Raw genomic sequence first — 23367 nt, 5'->3', positions numbered from 1 at the left:
GTGAGTAGCTTGTAGTAAAGAATACAATGACTATTAGTACAATTTGGTGCTATGGCCTCAATTCATGCCAAAGCACTGGCAGTTTTATTCATCAGTGCTTTTGCACAAAAGCATACAAAGCTACTGGTTAATGAAATGTTGAGTGCGGTTTCATTTTGAAGAAAAAGGAGGAGAACACACCTGAGTTGACATGACAGTGTTCAGAACGTGGCCTGGTCAGATACGTGTGGTTTTGAGTATCAGCTTGTTTTGCCCACGCAGTCATGTTGAATGTTTACAGTTCAAATGTAAAAACAGTGGAAAAGGCAGAAAATGCCCAAGTATCTTTACAAAAATTGTTTTGACCCTATGCTTCTGGTGGACCCCCCAGGGACTTTGAAAATTGCTGTGTAGATGGATTTATGAAGAGACGAGAAAGACTTCTTTCAGTCCTGTCCAGATACTTCAACGCTTCCTGCCCTCTGCCACCATCACATGCTGTCTGCTAAATTGCATCTATTAGGAACCAAAAGCCAGACCCGTTGCCGTCAAGTCAGTTCTGATTCATGGAGACCCCATGTGTTACAGAGTTACAGGGTTTTCTTGGCTGTAATTGTAATGGAAGAAGATCACCAGGCCTTTCTTCCACGGCTCCACTGGGTGGGTTTGAATTGTCAAACTTCATGTTAGTTGTTGAGCGCAAACCATTTGTGCCACCCAGGATGTGATAAAATAGAGAGGCTAAGGAAGAAGTAACCATAATATACGAACATAGAGGATTCTAATTCTTCAGAATAAGGAGATTCTAATTTTATCAGACAGAAACTGTGAGTTTAGCAAATTAGACAGCCTAGAGATTCAGGGCTACGGCGATTCTGCAGGTGACTCTCCTAGAAGGTAGTAGCAGGTAAGGATAACCTTTGGCTACCCTGGATTGATGGAGAGTGGTAGGGGGAAGGAAATAGCTTTATAGAGGAATGTGGGAAGGACCACTAGCAGATGGAGCTGAGGCCAGCACAGATCCTGCCATTTTTAAACACACACAAAGCTAGTGGTTAAGGAAACGTTGGGCACAATTTCTTTTTGATGAAAAAGGAGAAGAACATACCTGAGCTGAGACGACAGTATCAAGAATGTGGTGCGTTTAGATATGCGGGGTTTTGAGCAAAAGCGTGTTTTTCCCTTATATTCATGTTGCTGTGTCTTTAAGAAACATAACCTCCTCTCAGGAAGTGGTGAGTTAAAGGCCAGTGAAAGATATCTGTGCATTTCTGGATGTTTGAGGAGTCCATTAGTACAAGTAACGATACCAATCTTGTACCTGGAGTAAAAGCCTTTTCTTATTAACAAACACAGTTCAGGGGATATTAACTAATACCACAGCCTCCTCCAGACAACTGCTTCGAATCCTCCTTCTAAGTTTTATGGGGGAAAAATGTCTTCCAGGGGCTAAAGTAAAAGCAGAAGTGGATGTAAACAGAATTAAAAAGTCAGGTTTTCAGGCTGTATCTGGAATAAGCTTTCAGTTGAAATGAAATGTAATTAGCAAGTAAGATAATGCAGTTTGCTTCGTTTAGCTCTTCAGTGGGTTTATAAACAAATTCTGTCGGTTAACTTGTAAAGCAGATGCACCCACTACATCCTGGCTAAGCATGTTATAGAAAACAGCCTGATGCAGGTGCAAGGAATACAAGGTGATACATTTATCAATTTACCGGTAGGAAATGTTGGCAACAATGAATGGGCACAATTTTTAAATGTTCCCCACTAGGGATCAAACCAAACCCATTGCAGTGAGTTGATTCTGACTCCTAGTGACCCTGTAGGACAGAATAGAATTGCCCCATTGGGTTTCCAAGTCTGGAAATCTTTACGGAAGCAGACTGCCACATCTCTTTCCCACAGAGCGGCTGGTGGGTTTGAATTGGCAACCTTTGGTCAGCAGCCAAGCACTTAACCACTGAGCCGCCAAGGCACCTTCCTAGTAGAGAAGGTGAAGAAATATTTTGCCTGAGGAATTAAGACAGAAAAGCCTAGGAGCAACACTCAAAGTCAACATTAACATTTCCTTTAGTATGCTCCCATGAAGACAAACTCAAGGGTCATTTGGGGTCCGAAACAACACTAAACTCTGGTTATTTTTACCACAATATTAGCAGTGATTGTTTGTAAGGCAGGGTCAGAGATTTTTTTTTTTTTAATTTTCTGTGTTTTTATATTTTACCCATACTATCTCATTACAATTTAAAAACTTAAATTCATTTGAAAAAGGCAAATTAAAAAAAAAAAAAAAAGGCGTGAGCTTATCCTAGAGAAGATTTAAAAAAAGGTATTATACTTTTAAATATTTAAATAAAACCCTGTTTGAGTTTGGGAAAATAAAATCCTCTCCTAGTTGGTCACATGAAATCATTGAAAACTGGCTTTGCCTATTTTTTGACTAAAAATAATATGATCAACTTACTGAGCATGAGAAGAAATTCTAGCTTTTCTAAATTGGAAATTCACATCTTCATTCAAGTTAGGCAGATTAGAGAGCACACTGAAGAGCTGAGTCCATGCACAGCAATTTTTATTTCATTTTACTGTCTGCACAATAACCCCAGACTCAGCTGTTGTTGTTATTGATGGTGACTCCATGTGTGCAGAGCACAACTGCTCCATAGAGTTTTCAAGGCTATGACTTTTTGGAAGCAGATCCCCAGGCCTGTCTTTTGGGTGATTTTGAACTGTAAACTTTTCAGTTAGTAATTGAGCAAATAACCATTTTGAACCGTAAACTTTTCAGTTAGTAATTGAGCACTTAACCATTTGTGTTGCCTAGCTATCCATGCAGCTGTTTTGTAGAAAAAAATCAAGAAGTATTCAAGAGTGAAGATGTCTTCTCTCCAACGAGCAAAGAGACCAGCTAGAAAATGTGGCTGGCCTAGAAGGAGAAGAAGTCTCCCATTTTTATTTTGCCAAATCCCCTCAAGGCTTAGCTCAAATTCTAAGTCCTCCAAGATAACCTCCCTCACCTCATAGCTCTCGTTCTCACTCCTTCCTCTGAAATTCTGTGGCTCCTCTTCTCTGCACTACTCTTGTAGCCCTCAACCTGGCTTCACTCTGCTGTATATAAACATGTCCCATCTCCCCAACATGATGATCTGTTAGGAGCAGAGGTCACACCTTAGACCTCCTGACATTCTCAGTGCTCCCATCATGCTCTATGTTAGGAAACCCGCATATCTATGATGGGATGACAGAAAGGAGAGTGTGTATCTGTAGGATTTGCTAAACATGGAAATGATTTTTGGCAGAGTGTGCTTCTTTGCCGAAATATCACAAGAAGTTAGATAATATAGATACAGAGCATATCTCTTTTTGTCTCCATAGATATCGCCTCAATAATGACTGGAAAATAGCAAATACTGGAATGATGGTTATTCTGTACTTATATTAAATACGGTTTTATATAAAGTACATTCTAGCCTTCAACTAGAATGGTTGGGGGAAGAAAACTCCCACAAGGGCAAATATGGCACCCCAGCTGTTGCAGCCTAAGAAACTTTCAAAATTTCTAAAAATAGAAACAACTTTTTTGTTTTGTTAAAAAAGAAAGAAAGAAAAAACGATTAGCACTGGTTCTGTCCTACAAAGTATTTTATCATTTTACCTACATTAAACTTGTAAGGTCTAAGTATGGATACATCTTATATGCTGATACTTGGCAGCTCCTTTGAAAGTTAGCAGATAGCCCTATCCATCTCTTCTTTGTAATCCACTCAAGCACAAGGAGTCCTGGTGGTGCAGCGGTTAAGAGCTCAGCTGGCTGCTAACCAAAAGGTTAGGAGTTTGAATCCACCAGCTGCTCCTTGGGAACCCTATTCGGCAGTTCTACTCTGTCCTATAGGGTTGCTGTGAGGCTGTGAGTTGGAATCGACTTGATGGCACCAGGTTTGTTTTTTTTTTTTGTAAAGTACAAATCTATAAACCTGTCTAAACCTTTGAGTCAATTTTTCCTAGTCAGCAAAACAAAAAATAAATGCTTTGACCAGATCCTTATTCATTAATTCATCTTTTTAAAAATTTATATTGAGCACCTACTACGTGCCTGCCCTATTTTAGGCATTCTGGAAAGGAGCCGGTTATCCAATAGGATCCTGCCAGATCATCTGTAGTGAACAATTTCACATTTTTTTCATCACATCAAAAACTCTGATTCTAGGTATGGCTGGCATCTGTCTCCCAACCCCATAGCACCTTCCTACAGAATCAAAGCCTGTTTTCAAATTTACAGTCCCTGACATGGGGGATGATCCAGTAAGCAAGGTAAGCATGGGCTTACTTGTGCTTACTTAGTAATCTGTAGTGAATCATTTCACCACAGATGATCTGGTAAGCAAGGTATGTACCGTGCTTACCTTGCTTATTGGATAATCCACCCCTGATTCAGGGTACAGAAGTAACAAAACAGACAAAAAACTGCCCTCAGAGCATTTATATTTTAGTGGGGAAGACAAGCAATGAACAGACATATAACAAATGCTGTTGGAAAAAATATAAAAAGGTAAGAGGATTGGGAGTGCAGGGCTGGGGTGGGTAAAAGAGGGTGGTCAAAAAAGTCAGATCATGATATTTAAACCAAGCCTTAAAGGAGGATGGAGTTAGCCATGAGAGTATTTTCTCCAATCTTCTAATAGCATGTGAAATTTTACATATGATTCAGGCACTTATCTATGTAGTTGGTCCCACTTAGCATATATACCTCAATTCTCAAGTTGTTTTTTATTCATTTATTTAACACTTATTAAACACATACTGTGTGCCTCATACTGCCTGGCTCTAAGGATACATTACCATAATCCCTGTATCAAGGGGTTCAGAACTTAACGGATGAAGCAGACAGGTGAGTAAACTTACGATATTTCAAGAAGGGCACTGAGCAGAGAACACAGAATCCCAAGAGGAAACTAACTTCCTAGAAGAAGTAAGCACATCTTTGCAGAGGAGATGGCATTGCAATTAGAGCTATGAAAACTCTTAACAGAGATATAAATCCAAAGTGACAAAAATATTGGGAACTAAATAGTACCTTGATTCTTATAGAAACAGAAGGTGCATAATATTGCCATTCATAATATTTTCTAGGAATGCGTATCGCAAAAGCTGAAATGTCTAGAGACTTGCCATGCTAACTATCAGTAATAATAGGGTAAATGTTTAAATTTCTTTAACACGGAGCGTCTACTTGTTCTGATCTTTGTCATGAATTCTTATTTAAACTCTCAGGAAGTTTTCTTTCAAAGATTGATAGACATATGAACAATTATTGTGCATTTTTAATGCAAAGCCATTAGACTGATCTCACACAAAGAATCTTCTATTTTCCGTATTGGGATAAATTTCCTACATGTATTCCAGATTTATAATTTTCAAAGTGCTTTCATGTTGTATCATTTGGTCATCTTTTTATCTCTGATGACTACTTCATTCACAATAATATTTCCAACACGTCTTTTAACCTGACCTGTTGCCGTTGAGTCAATTCTGACTCATAGCAACCCTACAGAACAGAGTAGAACTGCCCCATAGAGTTTCCAAGGAGTGCCTGGTGGATTCGAACTGCTGACCTCTTGGTAGCATTTAGCCACTATGCCACCCTAAGATAACTGAAATCTTTAGAAGATAGGCTTTCTCCCTACTTCAGTAGCTAAATTCCATGATAAAGATCCAGATTATGGCAATGTTGTTGCTTATTGTGGGCATGGTGCCAAAACATACTCTGTGCTAAACAAATATTCCTTTTTCCTTCCTCCATGATTATTACATTCTTCAAGACCCAGCTCAACTTAGTGGAATGTGGGGTCTTTCTTTACCCCATCCTACCCCAAATGGATTGTTCTCTTAGCTTCTCATCTGCCCTTGCCCCACTCCATACCCTATCTCAGCTTTTTTGGATCTACTCCTAGATGTCTCATAAGCTCTGTAATAGACCAGTACTTCTCCATTGACCCAATACAGCTCCATCAAGAGTTCTGGTGGAATTCAAAAGTATATCCATTTACACAGTAGCAGAGAGGGTGCCTTCTGCTTAGAAATACTGCACTGAATTCTGGCCTTGACCACTGGGTATGAGAGATCACTGGGATTTTTCCATCCCTCATCAGGACCCTGCTATTGGAGGGAATGTCTTCTGACTCCCAAGCAACCTGCTAGGGCTTGTTCTCCTTTTCGTTCTCACCAGGCTCCAACCAGGGACACACCCCTATTTTCCTCACATGTTCTTCTCTGATAGACCTCTCAGAACTACTGTCTGGGATCATGACTCCATCTAACACTCTGCAACCTGGTTTCAGCTCCCAGGTTCCCTAGATGAAACCTCCATAGCACCTACTTCTGGCTTGGGTGTGGGATGTTGTTAGTTGCTATCAAGTTGGCTCCGACTCATGGTGACCCCATGTACAACAGAATGAAATGTTGTCTGGTCCTGCACCATCTTCATGATTGTTGGTATGCTCAAGTCCATTGTTGTAGCCACTGAAGGGGCTCATCTTTCAGCATGGTATCTGACAATATTTGTTGTGATCCACTTTGTTTTTATTGATTAACTTTCAAAAGTAGATTATCAGACCTTTCTTCCTAGTCTGGCTTAATCTGAAAGGTCTGCTGGAACCTGTCCACTGTGGGTAACCCCACTGGTATTTGAAATACCATTAACAAAACTTCTAGCATTATAGTAACATGTGAACCACCACAGTAAGACAGACTGCCAGATGGGTGGTGGTAGATGTGAGCAAGCTCTGCTATTTCTCAGGCACTGTTTTACACTGTAGCCTACCCCAACTGTGACCAGGAACAAGTCTTTTTTCCTTATCCCCTTAAGTTCTTGTTAATTCCCACCTGCCATCACCACTCGCCTACTGTCACGTAGCACTGTTCTCCCGCCTCCTTCAGGCTGTTTCAGTCCAGAAGAGCTCTGTTCTTGGGAAGCCAATCTCATCCTTCCCATGGGCACTAGAAGCTAACCCCACTGTGATCTTGGCCTGCCTTTTTGCCATGCTGCACCTGTGACATCAGCTGGAGGCATGAACAGCAATTGCCTGAGAACAAACTCTAAAGCAAATCAAAAAGTGATGTCCTCAGGTAAGTAGTGGCTTCTGCAAAGTGTTTTGGGGGAGAGACCAGGACAACCATTTTTACACTAGGAGCTAGGGATTCCCAGGGCTCCTCCACAGTAATTCAGAATGCATTAGTCCCACACTGAAAGCTCTTCCTGTACATATCACCAAGGGAATTTTTAAACCAAAGTGTGTATTTGTTTTTAGATGAGGATCACAGTTACTATACATGAAAAGTATTTTATTTGCATCTTCCCAAAGATGGTTGAAGGTAGTGTAAATCACCAAGAAAACTATTGCTGTAAAGTGAGGGTCCTTTTTAGAAATGCTATCGTTCCACCCTCAAACTAATTCTAAGTGAGAACCCTTATCCAAGAACTAAAATTTCTTTTCTTTTTTTAACCATGAACTGTAGTAGTGTGACTATTTAGATCTTATTTCCACATGCAAAGAATTTTGTTATATGTAGGAGTATTGAAATGCTGTCTTAGTTATCTAGTGCTGCTATAACAGAAATGCCACAAGCGGGTGGCTTTAACAAACAGAAATTTATTTTCTCACAGTTTAGAAGGCTAGAAGTGTGAATTCAGGGTGCTGGCTCTGGGAAAGGCTTTCTCTCTCTGTCAGTTTTGGAGGAAGGTCCTTGACAATTTGAGCTTCTGCTCCAGAGCAATCTTCATGTGGCTTGGCATCTTTCTTCCACCATTTCTGCTTCTTTTGCTTGCTTGTTTAATCTCGTTTATATCTCTAAGAGATTGACTTTAAACACACCCTACACTAATCCTGACTTATTAACATAACAAAAACAACCCATTCCCAAATGGGATTATAACCACAGACATAGAGGTTAGGATTTACAACACATATTTTGGGGAACACCATTTAATTCATAAAAATGCCAAGTTATTTTGCATAAATATTTTTATGAGTGAGGGAGGGAGAATTGATTTTTCTTAATTTGAGATGGAAATTAGAAACACCATTATCATGTACAAAAGTAATTTGTAACTATGATCTATCAAAGAAATATACAATGGATTATGGGTAGAAGTTGTTGTTGTTAGGTGCCGGCAAGTCAGTTCCATATCATAATGACCCTATATACTACAGAACGAACCACTGCCCAGACCTGTGCCAACCTCACAACTGTTGTTATGCTTCTGCCCAATTTTACAGCCATTGTGTCAATCCATCTCATTGAGGGTTTTCCTCTTTTTCATTGACCTTCTACTTCATTAAGAATAATATCCTTTTCCGGGGACTGGTCCCTTCTGATAACATGTCCAAAGTATGTGAGACAAAGTCTTGTCATCCTTGCCTCTAAGGAGCATTCTGGCTGTACTTTTGCAAGACACATTTGTTAGTTCTTTTGGCAATCTGTGGTATATTCAATATTCTTCGCAGACACTGTGATTCAAAGGTGTCAGTTCTTCTTCAGTCTTCCGTATTCATTGTCCAGCTTCCACAAGCAAATAAGGTGATTGAAAACACCATGGCTTGGATCAGGCACACCTTAGTCCTAAAACTGACATCTTTGCTTTTTAATACTTGAAAGAGGTCTTTTGCAGCAGATTTGCCCAATGCAATGTGTCACTGGATTTCTTGACTGCCACCTCCATTATTATCCTATCACTGACAATGTACTTTAGGATAGATCTTGAAATGTTCTTTTTGACAATGAATGTGACACCATTCCTCTTCAATTTATCATTCTCGGCATAGTAGACCAAAGGATTGTCTGATTCAGAATGGCCACTACCAGTCCATTTCAGCTCAGGAATGCCTAGAGTATCAATTGTCATGTGGTCCATTTTATTTTTGACAACTTCCAATTTTTCTAGATTCACACTTCATACATTCCACGTTTTGATTATTAATAGATATTTGCAACTGCTTCTTCTCTTTTTGAGTCATGCCACATCAGCAAGTTAAGGTCCTGAAAACTTGACTCCATCCATGTCATTAAGGTTGACTCTATTTTGAGGAGGCTGCTCTTACCCAGTCATATTTTGAGTGCCTTCCAACCCGAGGGGCTTATCTTCCAGCACTATATCAGACTATGTTCCACTGCTAGTCATAAGGTTTTCACTGGCTAATTTTTTCAGAAGTAGACTGCTGGGTCCTTCTTCCTAGTCTGTCTTAGTTTGGAAGCTCAGCTGAAACCTGTCCTCCAAGGGTGACCCTGTCAGTCTTTGAAATACCGGTAGCATAGATTCCAGTATTATAGCAACATGGAAGCCACACAGTAGGACAAACTGACAGCTGTGTGAGGGTTAGTAGAAGTAGCTCCCCAAAAAGGTACCTTTAGTATGGTAGGAAATTCAAGGGAGTCTTCATGGTAGACACAAATTAAATTCCAAACTGGCTTTTTATTTACTTTAAGAATGAACATTTTTAATTTTTTAAATATTTTATGCAAAAATTCTTTTTTTCTCTAAAAAGTTTTTTTTGGGGGGGTGGGGGAGAGGGAAGAAGGAGACCTGTAGGCTACTATTTCTTTATGACTTTTCTCATTTTGTAACATTAGCCAAACCCTAGGACGTGGAGTAAAAAGTGATTGCATCTCAGGAGATGAGGTCAGTTACCTATTGACCATCCAGCACACTGATTCTTTCCTCCAAACCAGCACAGGTTACAGGATAGACCACGTTGGGAATAAATGTCTCATTTGTGTTATTTATTTCTGGAGAAATATAATGGTTTATATTTGATAAGTTACATTAAATTTTTTCAGTATGGGGATATATCTTTAGAATACAATTCCTAAGTTTGCCAGCACTTGTTAGGGTGGTACAGAAACTCATGGATGCTTGCTGATGGGGCTGGTATGTGAGGGCGTCTCTCTCCACTCCATTCTCTAGCAGCACTTCTCAAACTTTAATGTGCATAGAATCACCTGGGCTTCTTATTAGGGTGCAGATTATGATTTAATAGATCTGGAATGAGTCTGAGATTTCCTGCTTCTAACAAGATCCCTGTGTGATGCTGATGTTGCTTGTCTGGAGGCCACACTTTGAGTAGCAAGACATAGAAGTCATTTTTTTTTTTTTTTAATTCCAGAATTAGGAAGCCTTTTGCGCAAATTCAGGAGGCTGTGAATCCACAAGAGTAGGCATGCTCACCTAATATATTTTACAGCTAAATTTAGCTTAGTTCAGTCAAATCTTCTCAAATTTGCCCAAAATTACTGGGCAAATGAGCACATATACGATTGACCATTGATCTTTAATAACAATAAGGGGCCAATCTGGCTGCACAAAAATCCTATACATATGCCATAAATTGTGCCTGAGGAATAAAAAGTACTTCTGATTCCACTGGATCTGAACGTGGGAGTCTGAGTTTTACAAATCAGCTAAGTGCAAGGAAACCCCACTGCAAGGAGCTGGAAACAGACCTATTTCTATTGTGAGAATTCTAAGCAAAAGCAGAAGGAAAAAGAGAATTCTTTGTGGAATTTAATTCTTTCCAAAGAGTAACAAACAAAAATAACTGGGAACATGCCCTTTGGGGACATGGGACTTGGGACAAATGAGGTTTGCTTCCTAAGAACAGTACTCAGAAGAGAAACAAATAGCTAAGCTGGGTTTGACTGAGAGCTAGCAGCCTGAAAATTTTGTTATCTCAAGAAAAGCATAATTTACAGAGTGGTGGTAATAATAACAATGAAAACGATCTGAATTAATAAACCCACCAGTGAAACCACCGTTCAAATACACGTTGGGTGATTTAATTAGCCTCGACTGTACTTTCTCTGTCAATCCCAAACTTCCAGGGATGGAATTGTTGGGTATATTTTTCACTCTATGATTCTGAGAAGTTTATTTTTACCTGGCAAACAATTTTAAACATGAGACAAAGCAGGGCCGCAGTGGTGAAATCACGTAGGAAGTCTGTGCTCCTGCTCCCCCGGCCCCGGGCCTCTGCCTCCCAGGCCCCAGTGCACAAAGAGCTGGTGTGAATTTCAGATCCTGAGTCTGCTCTAAATCACAGGAAATAAAGAAATTAGAAATGACATGGTTTACCCAGGGGCCTTTGCTGAAGAGTATTTTTTTTGGAACTTTTACATCAGAGTCTCCAAACTCCCTGGCTTCATTAAGTCACATGTGTCATTGTGTTAGGAAGGAAGAAAAGAACATGTTATTAGCTAAGGACATCGTTTCCCTTTCTTTTGCCCTCCTCCACCCTCCTTTCTCATTTCACCTCATTGTATGTGATATCCCCTTATCCCCCACCCGCCAAGACAACTATTAAATCCTTTGTCTTAAGATTCTTTATGCGGTAAATCTATGTTAACTTCCTGATGCACACTTTGAGGAAATATATTTCTTTACATGCCAGTAGTTTTGGAAGCAAACTCATGGTGCCAGTGGAGGGATGGTTCTATGGGTCATCATTTAACTTCTCTGTGGGTAAATTCTTTCTCTTCTCTTACCCACTTCTTCCTTTTCCTTTAGAGTTAAATTTTCAGAGCAAGGGAAGAAATCATGAGAAATAATTTTTTTAGAAGAAGGAGGGTGATTGTCATTGAAACTGATATGTCTAGATGATAGTAAAAACTGTCCTAGCCTCCCAAGGAACATAAGCCCTGAGGCTTGGGAAGAACAAAGCCATCCTCAGAGAGGAGAGGGGAGGGCTGGGGTCATGTGTGGCCTCTCATCCCTGTGGCACCAGCCGGAGCCCACAAACCATTTTATCATCCTCAGGCTCTAAGAGATCAAGGAAGAAGCTGTTTGGAACGTTTCCTTCAAGGCTGAGTTAAATATTCTGGTCTTTTGTTTGTCCTGGTGACTTCTCCTGGCTTTTCCTTGGGCACTCAGCATAGCCTGAATCAAGGGAAGCTTGCGGACCCCCATTTTTTTTCTCATTTTGGCTTAGTTTGGGTACAGGTCTTCATTCAACACTCTCTGACTTGTTTCTGTGCCTCTTTCTGCCCTGTGTAAATTTGGGACATTTTATAGGGCCCCTATAAGTCAGAATTGACTGACAGCAAGAGTTTTTTTTTTTTTCTTTTTTTTCGGTTTACTGGTAATTGAAGGTGCACTGCTGGCTTAATGGTTAAGTGCTGCTCTGCTGCTAACTGAACTTTGGGGGGTTAGAACCTACCAGCAGCTCTGCAGAGAAAAGGCCTGAGGATCTGCTCCTGTAAAGATTGCAGCCTAGAAAACCCTATGGGGCAGCTCTACTCTGTCTTATAGGGTTGTTATGAGTCAGAATCTACTCGACAGCATACAACAACAACTGGTAATTGGAATAAGAGGAGATCCTTTTGTTTTTATACTGAGGGTCCATTTTACCTCTGCATCAAAAGCTGCTTTGACTACCGTTTGCAGAAGCTTTGGATATTCTATGTATTTTGAAAAAAAAAAAGAGTTGTAGGCCTAGAGCTGTGCCTGTGACCTGGGAGATATTATTGTGGAAATTAATGTGAGTGTCTGAAATATATTTCACCTAAATATATAATAGTTAATTCCCAAATTGCTATTAAAATGTTCATCTCTAAAAAGTAATAAATGTTGAAGGGGCTGGGCGAATGGAAAGTGACTGCTAATGGTCATGGGGTTTCTTCTTAGGATGATGACAATGTTCTAAAACTGATGGTGGTTTATGGCTGCACAGCTCTGTTAATATAATAAAAACCATTGAATTCTACACTTCCAGTGAGTGGATTGCATGGTATATAAATCATATCTCAATAAAACAGTTATAAAGTCATAATAAAAAGACACAGCTGCTTCTCCATGATTTGTAAGCAGCAATTGTCAACTGATAAACCAATAGATGAGGGAAATAACCTCACGTCACCAGGATGAATTCTCTGATGTCCATTATTTATCAATGACTTTCAAACTTGGATACACATTATTGGATCACCTGGAGAGCTTTTAAAATATTCTAAGGTCCAAGCCCCACAAAAAGAAACAACACTATACATCTAGTGTTGAAAACTATCAATTTGAGGTCCGTGACTTCATATGTTTTCTGAATATCCTCCTCTTAAAAAAAAAAAAAAAAAAATCTACATTTGCATCGTTCTAAAATCATAACGGTGCAAAAATTCTCACTTCTAGCCTTCTGTCTATCTACCTTGTCCCTTGCCCCCTACCTTCTTCAGGGTTAACAACTCTTGTTAGTATTTGTGTATCTCTCCACTGTTTGACACTAGTCGTTGTCAAACTATAACAGATATCAGAATCACCTGGAATAGTTGTTAAAATCCAGACTCCTGGTTGCACCTGCAGAGTTTCTGATTCAGTAGGTCTGGGGTAGGGTGGAAATTTGCATTTCTAACAACTTCCCAGGTGGTGGTGATGCTGCTGGTGATTCTGCTTTGAGAATCACTGCTACAGGCAAAAGGGAAAGGGCAAAAAAAAGGTAAAAGAAGAGATCAATGATGTGAATAAGAAAGAGGAACATTAATAAATTTAACAAGATTCAGTGGCTGGCAAGGAAGGTTTAGATCAGCCCTGGGGATGAGGGTGGTTAAGGAAGTTGTGCCTTTCTTAGGTAACCTAGTGAAAAAAGAAAAAGAGTCAAGATATTGAAAGACTTGAGGCTAGAGAGAACATCAGACCATTTATTCCATACTATCCAAAATGCTCATAAGGAACCTGTACATAGACCAAGAAGCAGTGGTTTGAACAGAACAAGGGGATATAGCATGGTTTAAAGTCCGGAAAGGTGTGTGTCAGGGTTGTGTCCTTTCGCCATACTTATTCAATCTGTACGCTGAGCAAATAATCCATAATACTGAACTGTATGAAGAACAGGGTATCAGGATTGGAGGAAGACTCATTAACAATCTGCATTATGTGGATAACAACCTTTCTTGCTGAAAGTGAAGAGGACTTGAAGCACTTTCTGATGAAGATCAAAGACTGCAGCCTTCAGTATGTATTACACCTCAACATAAAACAAAAATCCTCAACACTGGACCAATAAGCAACATCATGATAAAGAGAGAAAAGATTGAGATTGTCAAGGACTTCATTTTACTTGGATCCATAATGAACGACCATGGAAGCAGCAGTCAAGAAATCAAACAATGTATTGCATTAGGCAAATCTGCTGCAAGAGACCTACTTAAAGTGTTAAAAAGCAAAGATGTAACTTTAAAGACTAAGGTGTGCCTGACCCAAGCCCACGATATTTTCAATGGCCTCACATTCATGTGAAATCTGGACAATGAATAAGGAAGACCAATGAAGAATTGATGCCTTTGAATTGTGGTATTGGCAAAGAATATCGACTACACCATAGACTACCAAAAGAATGAACAAATCTGTCTTGGAAGAAGTACAATCAGAATGTTCCTTAGAAGCAAGGATTGTGAGACTATGTCTCACATACTTTGGACATGTTATCAGGAGGGATCAATCCCTGGAGATGGATATCATGCATGGTAAAGTAGAGGGTCAGCAAAAAAGAGGGAGACTCTAAACGAGATGGATTGACATAGTGGCTAAAACAGTGAGCTCAAGCGTAACAACAATCATGAGGATGGCGCAGGACCGGGTAGTGTTTCATTCTGTTGTACATGGGGTCGCTATGAATCAGAGCCAACTCGATGGTACCTAACAACAGCAACGGTCACATGTAGCTATTAAGCACTTGAAATGTGGCTAATGTGACTAAGAAAATAAATTTTTGATTAATATAAATTGAAACTGAAAAATTGATACTTGATTCATTTAATGGGAAAATTTTAAATATGTTTGGAACAAACTGGTATGTGAGGCTATGTTTTCAACTGCATCTTTTATGAAATCTAAATACAAAATAAATTGAAAATTTAATGTCCGAATCGAATGTGCTATAAGCATAAGTCATCGCTGTTGTTGCTGTTAGGAGCTGTCAAGTCAGTTTCAACTCATACCAACCCTACGTATGATGGAACAAAACACTGCCCGGTCCAGCACCATCCTCATAATCCTTGTTATGCTTGAGCCCATTGTTGCAGCCACTGTGTCAATCCATCAGCTTGAGGGTCTTCCTCCTTTTTTGCTGGTCCCCTACTTTACCAAGCATGATATCCTTCTCCAGAGACTGATCCCTCCTGATAACATGTCAAAAGTATGTGAGACGAAGTCTCACCACCATTGCTCCTAAGGAGCATTCAGGTTGTACTTCTTCCAAGACAGATTTGTTAGTTCTTTTGGTAGTCCATGATATTCAATATTCTTCACCAACACCACAGTTCAAAGGCATCAATTCTTCTTCAGTCTTTCTTATTCATGGTCCAGCTTTTACATGCATATGAGGCGATTGAAAACACCATGGCTTGGGTCAGGCACACCTTAGTGTTCAACGTGACATCCTTGCTTTTCAGCACTTTAAAGAGGTCTTTTGCAGAAGATTTGCCCAATGCAATACATCTTTTCATTTCTTCACTACTGCTTCCGTGGATGTTGATTGTGGATCCAAGGAAAAGGAAACCCTGACCATTTTTATTTGGTATCTTTTCACCATTGATTATGATGTTGCTTATTGGTCCACTTGTGAGGATTTTAGTTTTATTTATGTTGAGGTGTAATCCATACCGAAGGCTGTGGTCTTTGATCTTCATCAGTAAGTTCTTCAAGTCCTCTTCACTTTCAGCAAGGAAGGTTGTGTCATCTACACATCGCAGGTTGTTAATGAGTCTTCCTTCAATCCTGATTCCCTATTCTTCTTCATATAGTCCAGCTTCTCTTATTATTTGCTCAGCATACAGATTGAATAAGTATGGTGAAAGATTACAACCCTGACACACACCTTTCCTGATTTTAAACAATGCAGTGTCCACTTGTTCTGTTTGAATGACGGCCTCTTGATCTATGTACAGGTTCCTCATGAGAACAATTAAGCATTCTGGCATTCTCATTCTTTGCAATGTTATCTATAATTTGTCATGATCCACACAGGTAGTCAATAAAACACAGGGAAACATCGTTCTGGTATTCTCTGCTTTCAGTCAGGATCTGTCTGACATCAGGGATGATATCCCTGGTTCTATGTCCTTTTCTGAATCTAGCTTGAATTTCTGGCAGTTCCCTGTCAATATACTGCTGCAGCTGCTTTCGAATGATCTTCAGCAAAATTTTGCTTATGTGTGATATTAATAATATTGTTCAATAATTTCCACATTCCGCTGGATCATCTTTCTTGGGGATAGGCATAAATATGGATCTCTTCCAGTCGGCTGGCCAGGTAGCTGTCTTCCGAATTTCTTGGCATAGATAAGTGAGCACTTCCAATGCTGTATCCATTTGTTGAAATATCTCAATTGGCATTCCATCAATTCCTAGAGCCTTCTTTTTTGTCAATGCCTTCAGTGCAGCTTGGACTTCTTCCTTCAGTATTATCAGTTCCTGATCATATGTTACCTACTGAAATGGTTGAATGCCGACCAATTTTTTTTGATATAGCGACTCTGTGTATTCCTTCCATCTTCTTTTAATGCTTCCTTCATTGTTCAATATTTTTCCCTTAGAATCCTTTAGTATTGCAACTAGAGGCTTGAATTTTTCTTCAGTTCTTTCAGCTTGAGAAATGCTGAGCGTGTTCTTCCCTTTTGGTTTTCTATCTCCAGCTCTTTGCACATGTCATTGTAACACTTTACTTTGTCTTCTCCAGCCACCATTTGAAATCTTGTGTTCAGTTTTTTTATTTCATCATTTTTTCCTTTTGCTTTAGCTACTTGACATTCAAAAGCAAGTTTCAGAGTCTCTTCTGACATCCACTTTAGTCTTTTTTTCTTTCCGATCTTTTTAATGACATCTTGCTTTCTTCGTGTATGATGTCCTTGATGTCATTCCACAACTTCTCCAGTCTTCAGTCATTAGTGCTTGACACTTCAAATCTATTCTTGAAATGTCTCTAAATTCAGGTAGGATATGCCTCTGGCTCTCATGGACTTGTTCTAATTTTCTTCAGTTTCAACTTGAACTTGCATGTAAGTAATGGATGATCTGTTCCACAGTCGGCCCCTATCCTTATTCTGACTGATGATATTGAGCTTTTCCATCGTCTCTTTCCACAGATGTAGTCGATTTGATTCCTGTGTATTACATCTGGTGAAGCCCACGTGTATAGTTGCCATTTATGTTGGTTAAAAAAAGGTATTTGCAATAAAGAAGTAGTTGGTCTTGCAAAATTCTATCATGTGATCTCTGTTTCTATCACCAAGGCCATATTTTCCAACTACCAATCCTTCTTTGTCTTCAACTTTTGCCTTCCAATCACCAGTAATTATCAGTGCATCCTGTTTGGATGTTTGATCAATTTCAGACTGCAGAAGTTGGTAAAAATCTTCAATTTCTTCACCTTTGGCCTTAGTAGCTGGTGTGTAAATTTGAATAATAGTCATATTAACTGGTCTTCCTTGTAGGCATATGGATATTATCCTGTCACTGACAGCGTTGTACCTCAGGATAGATCTTGAAATGTTCTTTTTGATGATGAACACAGTGCCACTCCTCTTCAATTTGTCTTTTCTAGCATAGAAGACCATATGATCGACCAATTCAAAATGGCCAATAACAGTCCAATTCAGCTCACTGATGCCTAGGATATTGAAGTTTATGTGTTCCATTTCGTTTTTGATGATTTCCAATTTTCCTAGATTCATACTTTGTACCTTCCATGTCCCATTATTAATGGATGTTTGCTGCTGTTTCTTCTCATTTTGAGTCATGCCGTGTCTGCAAATGAAAGTCCCAAAAGCTTGACTCTGCCCACCTCATTAAGGTCTATTCTACTTTGAGGAGATTGCTCTTTTCCAGTTGTATTTTGAGTGACTTTCAACCTGAGGGACTCATCTTCTGGCACTGTATCAATGTTCCACAGCTTTTCAAAAGGTTTTCACTGGCTGATTATTTGCATAAGTATACCCCCAGGCTTTTCTTCCTAGCCTGTCTTAGTCTGGGAGCTCAGCTGAAATCTGTCCACCATGGATGACCCTGCTGGTATTTGAATACAGGTGGCACAGCTTTCAGCATCTCAGCAAAGCGTAAGCCCCTACATAACGACAACCTGACAGATGCATGAGGGAAGCATAAATTATATACCTGATATTGAGAACTTGGCATGAAAAAATATATACAATATCTCACAGATAATTTTTATATTGATTACATTTTGAAACTGTAATCGTTTGGCCGTCATGGGTTAAATAAAATATATTAATTGTGTAAAATTAATGCTGTTATATAAAATTAATTTTACTTTTTTTTTAATGTAGCCACTTCATAACTTGGAATTACAGATGAGGTTATTGTATTTCTATTGGTTGGCACTGATCTACATTTATTCTGTTCAATAGAGTAACTGCTAGCTACATAATTGCTATTTAAATTAAAATTAAATAAAATTAAAAATTCAGTCTTCAATCTAAAAGACTGCACATTTTTCAAATGTTCAATAGCCACACCTAGTGGCTATTATATTAGACAGTGAAGATACAGAACATTTACATTATCACAGAAAATTCTATTGGAATATATCTTAAATATATCTTGGATCCTTTAAAACTTTAATATTCAATGATTTCCATTGTTCTTTATGCTTATTTAAAAAGTTAGAAGTCTTTTTTAAATAATTCATTTTATTTTTCTTGTTGTTGAGAATAGACACAGCAAAACATATGCCAGTTCAACAATTTCTACATGTACAATTTAGTACATTGATTACGTTCTTCTAGTTGTGCAACCATTCTCACCCCTCTCCTTTTATGAGTTATTCCTCCTTCTTTAACATAAACTCACTGCCCCAAGTTTTCTATCTAATCTTTCTAGCTAACTATTGCCATATAAATAGATCTCAAAAGAGCACAATGCTCAAGGTAGATATTTTTTAGTAGTTAAGCTAAACTATTTTTAAAACAAAAAGACTTCAGGGGATATTTTTGGTTTAAGGTTTAAAGATGATCTCAGGACAATAGTTTCAGGGGTTTTTCCAGCCTCCATGGCTCCAGAAAATCTGTATTCCATAAGAATTTAAATTCTGTTCTGCATTTTTCCCCTTTTGATCAAGATTCTGCTGTAGACTCTTTGATCAAAATATTCAGTAATGGTAGCTAGGCACCATCCAGTTCTCTGTTCTTATTGTAAAGGAGGCAGTTGTTCAGGGAGGCAATCAGACATGTATCCCATTTCCTCCTCCTATTTCTGACTCTCCTTATTCCTCTGTTGCTCCAGGTGAATAGAGATTAATTGTTTTACCTTTGATAGCTGCTTGGAAGCTTTTAAGAGCCCAGGCACTGCTCAATAAACGAGGAGGTAGAACAGAAGCACTAAATATGATGTTAGGCCAATTAACCGGAATGTCCCATGAAACTGTGAAAACATGACTCTAAACCTCCAAACCACAGAACTAAATCCCATGAGGTGTTTGGTTGTACACAAGCAGCCTCAGCAGCTACTCTTTTTTTTTTTTTTCTGTCTGTATTACTATATCTATCATACAACTTTTTACAGGTGTACAACTTATTGACAGCAATTACATTAATTGGCTGTGCAAACTTTCCCTTAACCAGTACAATTTTTCCATCAGCATAAACCAAAACTTAGTATTCCATAATCAATAGCTTCCCCTTTTCCCTTCTCTCCCACCTCTAGTAGCCACTAGTAAATTTTGGACTCTATGCATTTGCCTGTTCTTGTATTTTTATATAAGCGAGGTCATATAAAATTTGTACTTTTTTGTGATTGACTTATTTCACGCAGCACAATGTCTTCAAGTTCCATCCATCTTGTAGCATCTATCAAGACTTCATTTCTCTTACTGGTTGACTACTATTCCATTGTATGTATGTACTACATTTTGTTTATCATTCAACCACTGATGAGCATTTAGGTTATTTCCATCTTTTGGCTATTGCGAATAGTGCTGCAATGAACATTAGTGGACAATTATCTGTTCGAGTCTCTTTTTTCAAGTCTTTTGGTTTTGTACCTAGAAGTGGAATTCCTGGCTTATATAGTAGTTTTATTTTTAGTTTTTTGAGGAATCCCCACACTGTTTTCCACAATGGCTGTACCATTTTGCATTACCACTAGTGATGGATAAAGTTTCCAATTTCCCCATATCCATACCAGCACTTCTTATTTTCTTTTTTTGTTTGTTTGTTTTGTTTTGTTTTATCTTAGCCATCCTACTGGGAGTGAAATGGTATCTCATTGTGGTTTTGATTTGCATTATGTCACAGGAAGGTTACTAGAATGTGAAGTCAGTCTTGTTCTACCACAATAATCATTATTGGTCCTCACTATAAAAATTTGGTACTGGGGGCATGAGGTGCCTTTAGAGCTATTTACCAACATATACTTAGAAAAAAGAATTTGATTTTATATAATTTAATTCCTGATTTTGTTTCACACCCAGTCTTATTCCTTTTAGATCCTAAAACGTGGGCACATTTATCTATTTGCAAAACAGTATGGACTAGTTGAAAGGTCTGGGTTTATTCACTGTTGCTCACTAGCCATAGGACTTTGGACAACACAGCTGTTTAAGTTAATAATGCCTACTATGCCTACCTACCAGGTAGTTTTTCGACAATTAAATGAGATAATAGATTATTATAGATATTATTGTTTTGCTACTCAGCATATACCCTTCTTCTGGCACTAGTATTCCAATTTACCTCAGGAAAATTCCACTGAATATAGTATGGTGGGACAGATAGAAAAGGTACCCTGCCCACCCTTAGCCAAGGGGTATGTGTATGACACAACGTTGGTCACTGAGATACCCTCTCCCTGGAATATAAACCTTGAGAGCAAGTCACAGTTGCAGCTGAATTATCCCGTTGGCAATATCCTGAAAGATTATCCATCCATCCTGCCCCCTGACTCCTTTGAGTTGTCCTAGTTCTAATTCTCATTTTAGTTCTTCACCCTTCCTTTCCATTCAGGAGCCCCATTATATTCTTCCAAACTTCCCGGCTTGAGTAAGCCACAGTTAGTCTCTGTGGTTTACAACCATAGAACCCCACCTGTGAAAAAGAAGCAAAACTGTTTGTGAAGTGTTATATGAAAGTAAAATACTATCATTATTTATATTGATGCTAAATCATATTTTGCTTAAATATTCAAAGATGATTTTAGTGAAAAATCAAAGAAAGGAGTAAATTTAACCCATTATGACTGCATAAATCCCAGCCAGTGTTAATGATAACGTTTTCAAGCTAAAGGGACCTGGGGTATGAATCCTAGCTTTTACTGACTAGATTTCTGACTGTGGACAAGTCACTAACCCCTCTGAAGCCTCAGTTTTCTTATCTGAAAATGATAATAGTAATGTTTGCCATAAATATTGTCAAGATTACATAAGTTAATATATGAGATAAACACCTAGTACAGTGCCAACACATAGTGTGTGTGCATAACGCATATTAGTGTCTTTCCTTCTCAGCATGACATCCGAAGAAGGAATGAATAACCATAATTAGAATCCTTTTTTTTTTTTTGAGAAATTCCACTGTGCCACAAAAATAAGACTGACTATAAATCTAAAAGTAAAGTTCATAAAAGGCAGGATTAAAAAAAAAAAAAAAAAAACAGAAGAAATGGATGGTGCCTGGCTACCATTACTGAATGTTTTGATCAAGGACCCAATAAATGGATCCTGATCAAAAGGAGAAAAAATGTGGAACAGAACTTCAAATTCTCATGGAAATAAGACTTACTAGGTAAGACTGGGTGAACCTCTGAATCTATTGCCTGGAAACAATTTTTAAACCTTGAGCCAAAACTACTCTATGAAGTCATTTTTTAAATTAATCAACATATTAACTCAATTAATAAAGAATGTTTGCCTTGAGCATTGTGATCTTTTAAAGAAATGTCTGTGGACAATAGTAACCATAAAGCACAGATGAGAACTTTAAGGGCTAGAGAGTCTAAGTTAATGGTGGTGAAACAATATGGGCAGAGATAGAGAGAGTGGTGACACAACATGAAGTATGTAAGCGATATCATTGAACCGCACGTGTAAAAACTATTGAGTGGGTAATGTTTTGCTGTGTAAATTTTCTCCAAAGAAAAGGGAGGAGATATACTGAATAAAGGGCAGACAATAAGGATTTGGGGACTGAGACAGTCACTAGGGGCAACTCCCATTAACTGAGTGATTACTAAGGGAAACCATGTTAAGTACTTTACATCTATCATCTCATTTAAAACCTGTTGCCATCAAGTCAATTCTGATACGTGGTGATGTCATTTATGACAGAATGAAACTGTGCTCCACAGAGTTTTCAATGGTTTATTATTTGGAAGTAGATTACAGGCCTTTCTTCCGAGGTTCCCATGGATGGACTCGAACCTCCAAACTTTTGGTTAGCAGTCAAGTATGTTAATCATTCACACCACCCAGAGACTCCACTATTTTATTTCATTCCCCTCAAAACCGTGTAGGTAGATGTTATTACAATTCACATTTTTCAAGGAGGAAACCAAGGCTTGAAGAAGAAAAGCAACTCACCTAAAATGACAGGACTATTCAAGTGGCAAGTCTGGGAAGCCATTCTTGGTCTGTTGGACCCAAATTTAAGTCCTTAATTATTAGACCTCACTGCTCCTTAGTCCTGGTGGCGCAATGGTTAAAGTAGTTGGCTGCTAACCCAAAGGTAGGCAGTTTGAACCCACCAGCTGCTGTGTGGGAGAAAGATGTGGCAGTCTGTTTCCATAAAGATTCAAAAAACACCAAACCCATTTCCATCAAGTTGACTCATAGTGACCCTATAGGGTCTTTCTCCCTTGGAGTAGCTGATGGGTTTGAACCACCAACCTTTTGGTTAGCAGCCAAATGCTTAACCACTATATCAGTAAAAAAAAAAAAAAAAAAAAAAAGGCCTCATAAAGATTACAGCCTTGGAAATCCTATGGGGCAGTTCTACTGTGTCCTATAGGGTCGCTATGAGTCGGGATTGATTTACAGCAGTGGGCTTGGTTTTTTTTTGTTTGTTTTGTTTGCTCTGTTTTGTAGAGCAGGAAAGATTGGAAAAAACTTGGCAATACTCAAATCTGTAGAGAAATTTACAGTTTTTTTTTGTAGCATAAAAACAAAGTGTACCAAATCAAGGGCATGACATTTAGAGAGAAGATAGGACATGAGCTGATGGATGCAAACAGGAAGAGGTAAGGAGTGGTTAACTGGTGGTGAATTTAGAACAGAGGGCAATTAAAAAGGAAATTCAGGGAGAGAAAGCAGGTTAAGAACAGTACATAGAGAACTATAATACAGGGTTAAGGGATTTGGGCCTTCTCTGGACAACAGTACATCATTATAGATTTTTGAGCAAGAG

The sequence above is a fragment of the Loxodonta africana genome, chromosome 8, assembly GCF_030014295.1.
Source record: "Loxodonta africana isolate mLoxAfr1 chromosome 8, mLoxAfr1.hap2, whole genome shotgun sequence".
Classification (NCBI taxonomy): Eukaryota; Metazoa; Chordata; class Mammalia; order Proboscidea; family Elephantidae; genus Loxodonta; species Loxodonta africana.
The sequence above is the reverse complement of the archived record's forward strand: the minus strand, read 5'-3'. Positions refer to the sequence as shown.